The sequence below is a fragment of the Myotis brandtii genome, unplaced genomic scaffold (genome assembly GCF_000412655.1).
Source record: "Myotis brandtii unplaced genomic scaffold, ASM41265v1 scaffold416, whole genome shotgun sequence".
In the NCBI taxonomy this organism is placed as follows: Eukaryota; Metazoa; Chordata; class Mammalia; order Chiroptera; family Vespertilionidae; genus Myotis; species Myotis brandtii.
The window spans coordinates 1,579,039-1,589,663 of record NW_005365989.1 but is presented as its reverse complement, the minus strand read 5'-3'; the positions used below and the strand labels follow the sequence as shown (position 1 = coordinate 1,589,663).

The 10,625-nt window shown below is 40.6% G+C and overlaps 1 protein-coding gene across 6 annotated transcripts in view; it reads right to left on the bottom strand.

Annotated features, from left to right (window-relative positions):
* WDR7 (WD repeat domain 7) overlaps positions 1–10,625 on the bottom strand; it is a 302,241-nt gene that overhangs the window by 276,203 nt on the left and 15,413 nt on the right. For 4 of the 6 annotated variants that reach the window (XM_005873636.2, XM_005873634.2, XM_005873639.2 and 1 more), the window contains exon 2: positions 4,560–4,639. The exons of 1 other annotated variant lie outside the window; for it this stretch is intronic. The gene's annotated coding sequence lies outside the window, so the exon portion shown is untranslated. Of the gene's footprint in view, positions 1–2,579; positions 2,675–4,559; positions 4,640–10,625 lie in introns of those variants that run through there. One more of the 6 variants, XM_005873638.2, reaches the window with a different exon arrangement.

The following is a 10,625-nucleotide window of genomic DNA, read 5'->3' as shown; positions in this document are numbered from 1 at the left end:
TCCGGTCAAGGGCATGTACCTGGGTTGCGGGCACATCCCCAGTAGGAGATGTGCAGGAGGCAGCTGATCGATGTTTCTCTCTCATCGATGTTTCTAACTCTCTATCTCTCTCCCTTCCTCTCTGTGAAAAATCAATAAAATATATTAATAAAATAAATAAATAAACTCCTTTCTGCATAATAAAAAGTTTTATTTTTAAGATGAATTACCAACTAACCAGTGTATACTAGAATACTCCTCTTACACACATATAAGGAATGTGCTAGATTTAAGTGTCATTAACTGTGTGGTTAAAAACCTAAATACTAGTTCAGAGAAGTTAGAGAGAAATGAAGACTGGGATAATCAAAGAGGCCTCCACAGAAAACAGAAGACTGTCGGGTCTCATAAGACAATAGGGGGTCACCTAGAGGCCTGATAGATGGTCAATGAAAAGAAATGTCCCTGTAGTTATTTTTTTCTACCTCAGATTTTTAAGTGACAACAGAAATACGTATATAACTAGACTCTTTAGAATGCTAAGGCTGTCCTAAGAAATTTTCAGGAGTACTCAAAGGAATAGGTACTTTCTATAAAAGAAACTGGTTTGATAGCCATTGTCTCATTGCTAATTGCTTTTAGCAAAAGTCTCTTCTTTAGACTACCACCTACACACCTTAAACAAAAACTAAAATCTCTTTATAAAATGAAGTCACTAGAAAATTAGGCAAGTAAAAAATTATGATTGACATTGGAATGTTTACTAAAAACAATCTATATTACATCTTTTACTTTTTGTTATAATACATGGCTTTCATTAGTTTTTTTTCCTCCCAAAACTTCATCTTTTTGCTATATCAGGTATACATTTAAAGAAAAACATTACAAATTTATTTCTATTAACAAAACCCTATATGTATCATATTCACCATCTCATAAACTACCATGACACTAACCATTATCTCCATATCCCTATTTGATATCAGAAAATTTTAAAAAAGCACTGAACCAATTTGATAACCTTGGTACAGCATGTTCCTGGCTGAATAACATATCTAACCATGATTTTTCTCAAAATGAGAATTTGGAAGGAGTTCATTTTTCCATGGTGACAACACTCAATTTTAAACTACAGCACCCAAAGATTTCTCTCAATTAAACAAGCTCATAGCATCGAATGCAGTATGGTGAGATCTGAAAGAACACAATTTCTCTATCTATTTGAGGACTCATATTCAATGCACACTGCCTGGCTTAAGGAGAATGCAAATACACAGATTCAGAACTAAGGAATGTGTGTGCTAAGAGAGATGTGCCTGCTCTGATGCAACAGGAAAGGACATTCTGGTATTCAAGTGACAAAGCAACTCAAGGAGACCCAGGCGAAAAATGCATTGCATGGTCCTTAAAACAATGAAAATAATCTTCCATAACATGATAAAGGTATAGTTTACATCATTAAAATACACATCAATCTCTAACTCAGCTTTTCCAGAAGCTAAAATAATTACAAAGATTTAGGGGGAAAAAACATAAAATCAAGAACTAAGAGTTAACCAGAATCTGAAAGATCTCATTCGGGCAATTAAGAAACTTCATATGGGATTGGATTGGTTTCCTAGAACTGATGTGACCACAAACTGAGTGGCTTAAACAACAGAATTTATTGTCTCTCAGTTCTTGAGGCTAGAAGTCCAAAATCAAGGTGTAGGTAGGGTTGGTTCCATCTGAGGGCTGTGAATGGAGGATCTGTTTCAGGCCTCTCTCCTTGACTTGTAGAAGGCCACCTTCATGCTCATTTGGCATTCGCCCTGTGTTCATGTCTCCAAATTCCCCCTTTTTTATAAGGATATGAATCATATTGAATTAGGACCCACCTGATGACCTCATTTAAACTTGATTATCTCTATAAAGGTCACATTCTGAGGTACTGAAGGATAGGACTTCAACATGTAGATTCTGCCCTGGCCAGTTTGGCTCAGTGGATAGAGCATCAGCCTGGGGACTGAAGGGTCCTGGGTTCAATTCTGGTCAAGGGCACATGCCCAGGTTGTGGGCCCGATCCCCAGTAGGGGGCACGAAGGAGGCAGCCGATCAATGATTCTCTCTCATCATTGATGTTTCTATCGCTCTCTCCCTCTCTGAAATCAATAAAAATATATTTAAAAAAACAAACAAAAGAACATGTGGATTTTAGGGGAAAACAATTCAACCCATAACAGGAATATATCCTTTTAAAAGAACATAACCTAAAATTACTTAATTATCAAAAAGCAATCCCCCTAAGGAACTAATGTAGAAAACTTAACTATATCTTTTCCAAAGAATCACAGCTAACTGTTATCTGAGGATTAAGGTAAAAAGTCCTGTACAACCAAGGTAAGGAGTTACCACCTTATGTTGTGTGGCGGGGTGGGGGAGGGAAGAAGGGGGACCAGAATCCAAAATTCACGGCTGTATTTCCAAGGAAATTAGATTGCAAAAACTAATACTGTCCTATGCACAATGCTGTTTCTTGGCTGGTATACTTTAATAAGATCTCTACATAGAAAGTGTCTGTTAGGTGAGACATTTGAAAGAGAAATAACCATAAAGGATACCTGAAATGAAGCTGCAGTAGAAATCACAATCAGTAGCTGATATTGATGTCTGACTGCTGGGATGAGGGTAATTTCAGTGAAATACAGAAGAAACAAACAACTTCTAAATAAATAATAATCAATCCAAAGGGCCTGGAAGATGGGATTGGAAGACAGAGGAGAATAGGTTTCAGGTCCTGGCTAGTGAGGGGAACAGAGAGTCTTGTTCTCGGGACTCACGTGGAGAAATGCATTTGTGCTCCTAGGTCTCAGAACTTGATATTAAAACCTCCTAGACAACAGGATATTAAATCCGAGTTGGGGGCAGACTGTGGGGAATGGGTTTTGGAGAATGCTGTTGAAGGCAGAGAAAACTGTCGAGGACATTTGGGCACTGGCTGTGCCATCTCTCCTCGGAAAAGGATGCATCCTTGCTAAGATGCTGCATGAGTTCAAAAACAGGAGAGCTTTGCCCTGACCGGTTTGGCTCCGTGGATAGAGCATCGGCCTGCGGACTGAAGGGTCCCGGGTTCGATTCCTGTCGGGGGCATGTTCCTTGGTTGCGGGCACATCCCCATAGGGGGTGTGCAGGAGGCAGCTGATCAATGTTTCTCTCTCATCAATGTTTCTAGCTATCTATCACTCTCCCTCCCTCTCTGTAAAAATCAATAAAATATATTTTTAAAAAAATAGGAGAGCTCGGCCTTGATAAAAACTTCTCTGACCCTAGATGTTTTGTTAACAGGACAAATAAACTTTCTACTTGTTTAAGGTCATGGTGTTTGAGTTTTGTTACATATAAATGTACAATATTCCTAACTGCATGTTCAAACACATTACACACCCAAAGTTTGTAAGAAAAATATCTGTGGCGTAAATGAAGTGGTAAGAAGAATAATAAGAAATTACAGTAAAGGAAAAAGCCTAAGGCCCCTACAAGTAAGAGGGAAAGCTTGGCTGGGGGTGAGGAGAGGACAGGGAAACAAATACCACCATCCTCCTGTGCCCAGGCCCCTTCACTCTGGCTGAAGGTAATTAAAGTGTATCCACGCCCTAACCGGTTTGGCTCAGTAGATAGAGCATCGGCCTGCAGACTGAAGGGTCCCAGGTTCAATTCCAGTCAAGGGCATATACCTTGGTTGTGGGTACATCCCCAGTAGGGAGTGTGCAGGAGGCAGCTGATAAATGTTTCTCTCTCATTGATGTTTCTAACTCTCTATCCCTCTCCCTTCCTTTCTGTAAAAAAATCAATAAATATACTTTTTAAAAAAATCATAAATTAATAAAATTAATAAATAAAGTGTATCCATGGTCAGCCCACATGTGAAAGATGAATTTGACTTAGATGGTTGATACGCACATTTTATACAAGTCCAGTATATAACCGCTAGTCTTGCCTAGCTTATAAGAGAATTCAAGAAATTTACACCAAAGGAATACAGTGACATTTTCTTCCAGGTGGCAATATGCTAGTTCTTATTTTCAAGATTCCTTCGATATCCTAGGTCATCTTAATTTCTATACAGATTTTGAAGTCGGCTTGTAAATTTCTGTAGAAAATCCTGCTGCGATTACAATTGGAGCTGCATCAAATTCATAGATCAGTTTGGAGAGCCCTGGCTCCTCAAGATTTGATGAAATATCACCAAGGCAAAAGTGCATTCTAAACCCAAGGATATGTCTTAAAGGGATTTAAGGCCAAAGTAGCATGTTTGGCTTTTTCACTTCAGTCAACAACAATTAAAGTAACAACTGAGCTTGGCTGACGTGGTTCAGTGGTTGAGCGTCCACCTCTGAACCAGAAGGTCACAGTTCAATTCCTGGTCAGGGCACATGCCCAGGTTGCGGGCTCAATCCTCTGTGAGGGGCATGCAGGAGGCAGCCAATCAATGATTCTCTCTCATCATTGATGTTTCTTTCTCTCTCTCCCTCTCCCTTCCTTTCTGAAATCAATAAAAATGTATTTTTTTAAAGTAACAATTGAAAAAACACTGAAGTCACAATCAGAAGAACTGCACTCAAGTCCTGGCCCTTCTGTGCAATCTTGAAAAAGTTATCCCTCTGGGTCTCAGCGTCCCCATCTGTAAAAGATGGACAATAACACCCTCCTTTCAGAAAGCTGTCATAAAGATGAAAAGAAACCAAACATGTAAAGCAGCTAGTAAAATACCCAGCACATGGCAGACACTCAGTAAATATTAATTTTAAAAACACATAGATCTTGCTACTTCACATTCTGCTTCCATATCTACTAGTTTCTCCCAGCGTTGCAACTTAATATTTAATAAAGTTGGACTTTTCAGCAAGTTAATATCTTTCATTGACTTTCTGCCACAATAGAAAAGCACCACTGTGTATGTTTGTCAAACACAATTCTATTATCTCCACATATGATCACTCAGTTCTGTATCACTTCATCAAAAATAACACTACAAACTCCCTTCCCAATACTAAGATAGCTTTCTAATTAAATTCTGATTTCATAATAACAATCATCACTATACATTTTGGAGCAGATTTTCCAAGTGTCCATTTTGTGCCTATACCATGGTATTACAATGTAGATAAAACAAACACAATTCAACCATCCAGTAGAGTTTACACACATGCAAACAATTACCACAGAGTGTGATACAGGAGAAATCTCAAGACCATCAAGTCATAGGTAAAGCCATAAAAGATGAACATCCTAACCTGACTCCAATGGGTCCAGAAAGGAGTCTTGAAAGAAATGGTGTGTGAGAATGAGTAGGAACTAACCCAGGAAGAGGCACACAGAATCACATGTTCTAGGTCCCAGAGGTAAGACATCTCAGTTCTTTCTGCACAGTGAAACTAGTAGGGCGGGCATTTGGGGGAAACGGCAGAATGACAAGACAGGAACCCACAGGTCAGCATGCACCAACTGCAAAGAACTTGGTAAGCCATCCTAAAGAATTTGGAGTTCAACCTGACAGCAGTGGGAAACTGGTCAAGTGTTTCCAATCTGACTATTACTACCCAGAGTAATAAGAAGAGAGAGAGGAAGCAAGCATGAGGGGAAGGAGGAAGGAAAGTGAGAACATAAATGAGTCAGAAGAAGAACAGAGGCATAATCTAGTCTCATAGGGGTGACAACTCAGGATATATTTTCATAAAATGGCACCAGAGAATTCAACAAAAGGTGCTCCACATGAACGGCAAAAATTCAATCACCCTTTGCCTGTATCAGTAAGCCAAGTCATTGCAAAAGTTGGTGAAATATGGGTCTACCTCCTGCTGTTTTGCTTCTCTTTTTACATTTAAGCAGTTGTGTTAAAAGAAAGGCTTTTGTAATTGATAAAAAATAATACCACCTCCGAACCTAGTAACGGAGAGCGTATAGCTCATTATCATCTTAGAGATATTTATTTTGGTGGCTATTTAGATCCATTAGCAACTCTCTCAAGATCACACTGGAAACTGATCTCAGAGCTCAGAGGCATATGCAGACCTCCTGATTGCTAATGAATAAATATTTGTCACGATTCTATATTATCTTCATTTGCCACAAATTCCTTTTAGCAGAAAACTTTATTCCCTAGTCGATCTGGCTGATCAAGATTTTACTAACACACATTACTCAAAGGAAAGTAGAAGTGTAGTATTTCTGGATAAAATGATACGCTGCCTGGGCTCAGTGGCACTTGGAGGAGGGCAGAGGGAAACGGGGGGTAAGAGGTATTGGAAGAGATGAAGGTGAAGCAGGATAAGTGTGATAGACATGAAGGACTGCCCCAGCCAAAGGGAGGTGCCTTACCCAAGCTCTTGCTACCTTCCAGTGGGAAAGCCCACACCCAATGCCTGGTCAATTCGGGGGGTATAAAAGCTAGGCCCCCTCATATCACTTCAGGATAGCTCCGGAAGGGTCATTCATTCCATCTAAGAACTGCCCCCAGAGCCCACTGAAATACACTGAGACATCACAGCTCACCTTCTCTTTCAAGCCAAACCTGCCTCCTTTCCTTCCTTTCCCTGGTCTTGATATTAAGAGCACAACCCAATAAACCTGAGTACTAATCTCCATCTCACAGTCTGCTCACCAGGGAATCCAAACTGTAAAAATAAATGATAAAGCTTTTTTAGTACAAGAATATTCACTACATATTTTTATATGTTTGAAAATTTCCCTAATTGTTAAAAGGTACATGAAAAGAACTTTCATGTCCATCAATCAGGGATTGGTAAAATAAATTATGACAGAGCCTTACAACGGAAAACTGCTCTGTAAGATATGAAATGATCTCCAAAATACATAGTGGGAGAGAAAGGTGCAGTACAGTGTGTAAAATACATTCCCATTTTGGGTGGAAAAGGTGGGGGAGAACCTGGCTGGTGTGACTAAGTTAGTTGAGAGTCATCCTGCGTACTGAATGGTTGCTGGTTTGATTCCCAATCAGGGCACACACCCAGGTTAGGGTTCCATCACCTGTTGGGGTGCATGAGGGAGGCAGCTGATCTCTCACATCGATGTTTCTCTCTATTTCTCCCTTCCTCCCTCCCTCCCTCCCTCTCCCTCTCCCTCTCCTTTCCCCGCTCTCTCTCTAAAAACCAATAAAAATATATTTTTAAAAGGGGGGGAGGCTATATATGTATCTATACATAGCTATAGTGGAAGTAGGATCTAAAGGCGTCAGTAGGTTCAGGTGAAACATTTTTGGCAAGAATATTTCATAGATGATTCACACATCACACTGCATCACCACAGCAGGCATGCTAATGTCACACGGTCCTACACCACTTGCTTAAGGTCATGACTACCAGCTATTCCACCATCGCTGTTTGTTCCCCTGTAAAACTATCACCAGCCTATGGAGTGATACTCTGATAAGCCTACCCTGTTCTGCACTATCCCATGTGATACTGGTATCCTATGCAATTTTTAAAAGTTATAAAACAGTTAAGATGACATTTGAAAAATCTAGCATCGGATCAATGTTAATTTCTCGATATTGCTTTTCTAACTCTCAAATGCAAAATCAAGATGCATTTCTATCCCAGAACACAGGCATTTTTATAGGAGAGTCAATATCGTCTTGGTCTGTGTATTTCCTGTGTCCTAGGCAAGCCTCCTGAGACTTACAGACAAAAACAAATTCAAATTCTCCCTCATGAGAACGGCCACACATGAAGAAGAGTGGACCGCCCTCGCTGATTTGGCTCGGTGGATAGAGCGTCGGCCTGCGGACTAAAGGGTCCCAGGTTCGATTCTGGTCAAGGGCATGTACCTTGGTTGCGAGCACATCGGGATGTGCAAGAGGCAGCTGATCTATGTTTCTCTCTCGTCGATGTTTCTAACTCTCTCTATCTCTCTCCCTTCCTCTCTGTAAAAAATCAATAAAATATATTTTTTAAAAAAAGAAGAGTGGACCTATACTACCCGTCTACCAACAGGGAATATGAGAAGCAGGGACTACACACTACACAGCTAAATATATTTGCCGTAGCTGCAATGAAAGAAGAAAAAAACTATTTTAAACATTTATTCAAACTCTCAAGAGAACATTCCAACATCATTTGTCAAAAGAGTGTGTTCAAGCCCTAGCTGGTTTGGCTCAATGGAGAGAGCGTGGGCCTGCAAACTGAAGGGTCCCGGGTTTGATTCCAGTCAAGGGCACATGCCTCGTTGCAGGCTCCGTCCCCAGTAGGGGCTTGCAGGAGGCAGCTGATAATGATTCTCTCTCATCATTGATGTTTCTCTCTCTCTCTCTCCCTCTCCCTTCCTCTCTGAAATCAATAAAAATGTACTTATATAAAAAAAAAGAGTGTTCAAGTCAAATTCACAGTATGATGTGATGAAGGAAATGATCATTAAGATTACAAATTTTCTTTGAGCTTTTGCTTTTTTAAAAAACATATTTTTATGGAAGGGAGAGAGAGAAAAGCATCAATGATGAGAGATAACCATCAATCGGCTGTGTACTGCACGCTTCCTACTGGGGATGGAGCCCACAACCCAGGCATGTGCCCTGACTGAGAATCGGACCTACAACGTTCTGGTTCATAGGGCAACGCTCAACCACTAAGTCACGCCAGCAGGGCTAGCTGGTGCTCTTGCTACCATTTTATTGAAGACTTGGAGAAAATGGAATCAGGTCATGAAAACTGTTTATTAGAATGCAATGACACAACTAGGTCATAAAATGTCCTAAAGAAATTACTGAGGTGCTTCCTAAAAACAAGGGTTTCTGGAATTAAAGAGTTGTGAGGGACACAACCTTCTGAACATGAAACTTGTCACTAAATTGACAAGATTATACTTTCTTATTTAGGTGGCAAGAAATCTACTCCCAATGAACTTGACATTTTAGGACTGATTTTGTAAAAGGAAATTCCAGTATTGTTTCTAAAGGACATGTGGAATGAGCAGATGGCAACAGAAGACTACGCTTATTTCTTATTGCTAAGCCAGCCCTGAGCACATGGAAGTCAGGTTTTGAAGCTCTGTAGAGCTATCTGGTCAAAAATAAATCAGAGATTTTTAAAAGATTCATAGATTTTTAGGCAAAATGAATCATGTTTAAAATTCCTGCATCTGCTATTAGGATGTCTGAACTCTTCTTATCACCAACCTGCCTCAACTTCAAGAATCACCCTTTAACCTTGTACTGATATGTATGCATATATGCATGGCCTACAGGACACAGACAATGGGGCGGTGAGGGCCTGGGGCAGAGGGCGTGGGGGGGGCTGGAAGGGGTCAAGGTGGGGTGGAAAGGAGACACATGTAAACAATGGGGCGGTGAGGGCCTGGGGCAGAGGGCGTGGGTGGGCTGGAAGGGGTCAAGGAGGGGTGGAAAGGAGACATATGTAAAAATAAATAAATAAATAAATAAATAAATAAGAATTACTAAGCTAAAAGCAAACTATGCCCACTAAGCCCCTACATTTCAGGGAGAGCAGCTTCAACTTTATGCCCCCACCTACCACTATCCTCACTGCACGTCCATCATTCCTACTTCTTCCCTTCACAAGGCCATCAAAATTCTAAAGTGAGCACTGAAGTTTCTCGTTGTTCACAATTTACACTGCCCAGAAGCAGAGACAATAATGCTTTCCCATGATTAGCTGTAAACCTTGAGGAAATGCTTAACCTCTTTCCAAGTCAGAGTATCTTCATTTGCAGCATTCCCCTCCTCCTCATAAATAACCTAAAGGAAATGTTCTGCCCATTAACAACTGCTGTTGACAAGGTCACGAGTAAAGCCAATGTCAAATCCTAATCCACGTCTTTCTAGACCTACCAGCAGCATTTGGCATAGTTCATACGTCATCTTTCTCAAAACACTTCTCCGCTTGGCCTCCATGTCTTCACACTTTCCTGCCATCTCTCTGGCTTTAGTCTCGTCTCCACTTTTCTGTGTTGGTTGTTGGTTCTTTTTGTTGTTGTTTTGTTTTTTTATCTTTAAATGTTGGACTTCTCTTCTCTAATTAGCTGTAAACCTTGAGGAAATGCTTAACCTCTTTCCAAGTCAGAGTATCTTCATTTGCAGCATTCCCCTCCTCCTCATAAATAACCTAAAGGAAATGTTCTGCCCATTAACAACTGCTGTTGACAAGGTCACGAGTAAAGCCAATGTCAAATCCTAATCCACGTCTTTCTAGACCTACCAGCAGCATTTGGCATAGTTCATACGTCATCTTTCTCAAAACACTTCTCCACTTGGCCTCCATGTCTTCACACTTTCCTGCTATCACTCTGGCTTTAGTCTCGTCTCCATTTTTCTGTGTTGGTTATTGGTTCTTTTTGTTGTTGTTTTGTTTTTTTTATCTTTAAATGTTGGACTTCTCTGGCAACCATCCTCCCTCCCTCTCTCCCTTAATGACCTCACCAAGTCTCAGATATCATTCAACATGTACTGCGTGGCTCAGTGGTTGAACATCAACTTATAAACCAGGAGGTCACAGTTCAATTCCCGGTCAGTGCACATGCCCAGGTTGTGGGCTCTATCCCCAGTGTGGGGTGTGCAGGAAGCAGCCGATCAATGATTCTCTCTCATCACTGAAGTTCCTAGCTCTCTCTCCCTCTCCCTTCCTCTCTGAAATCAA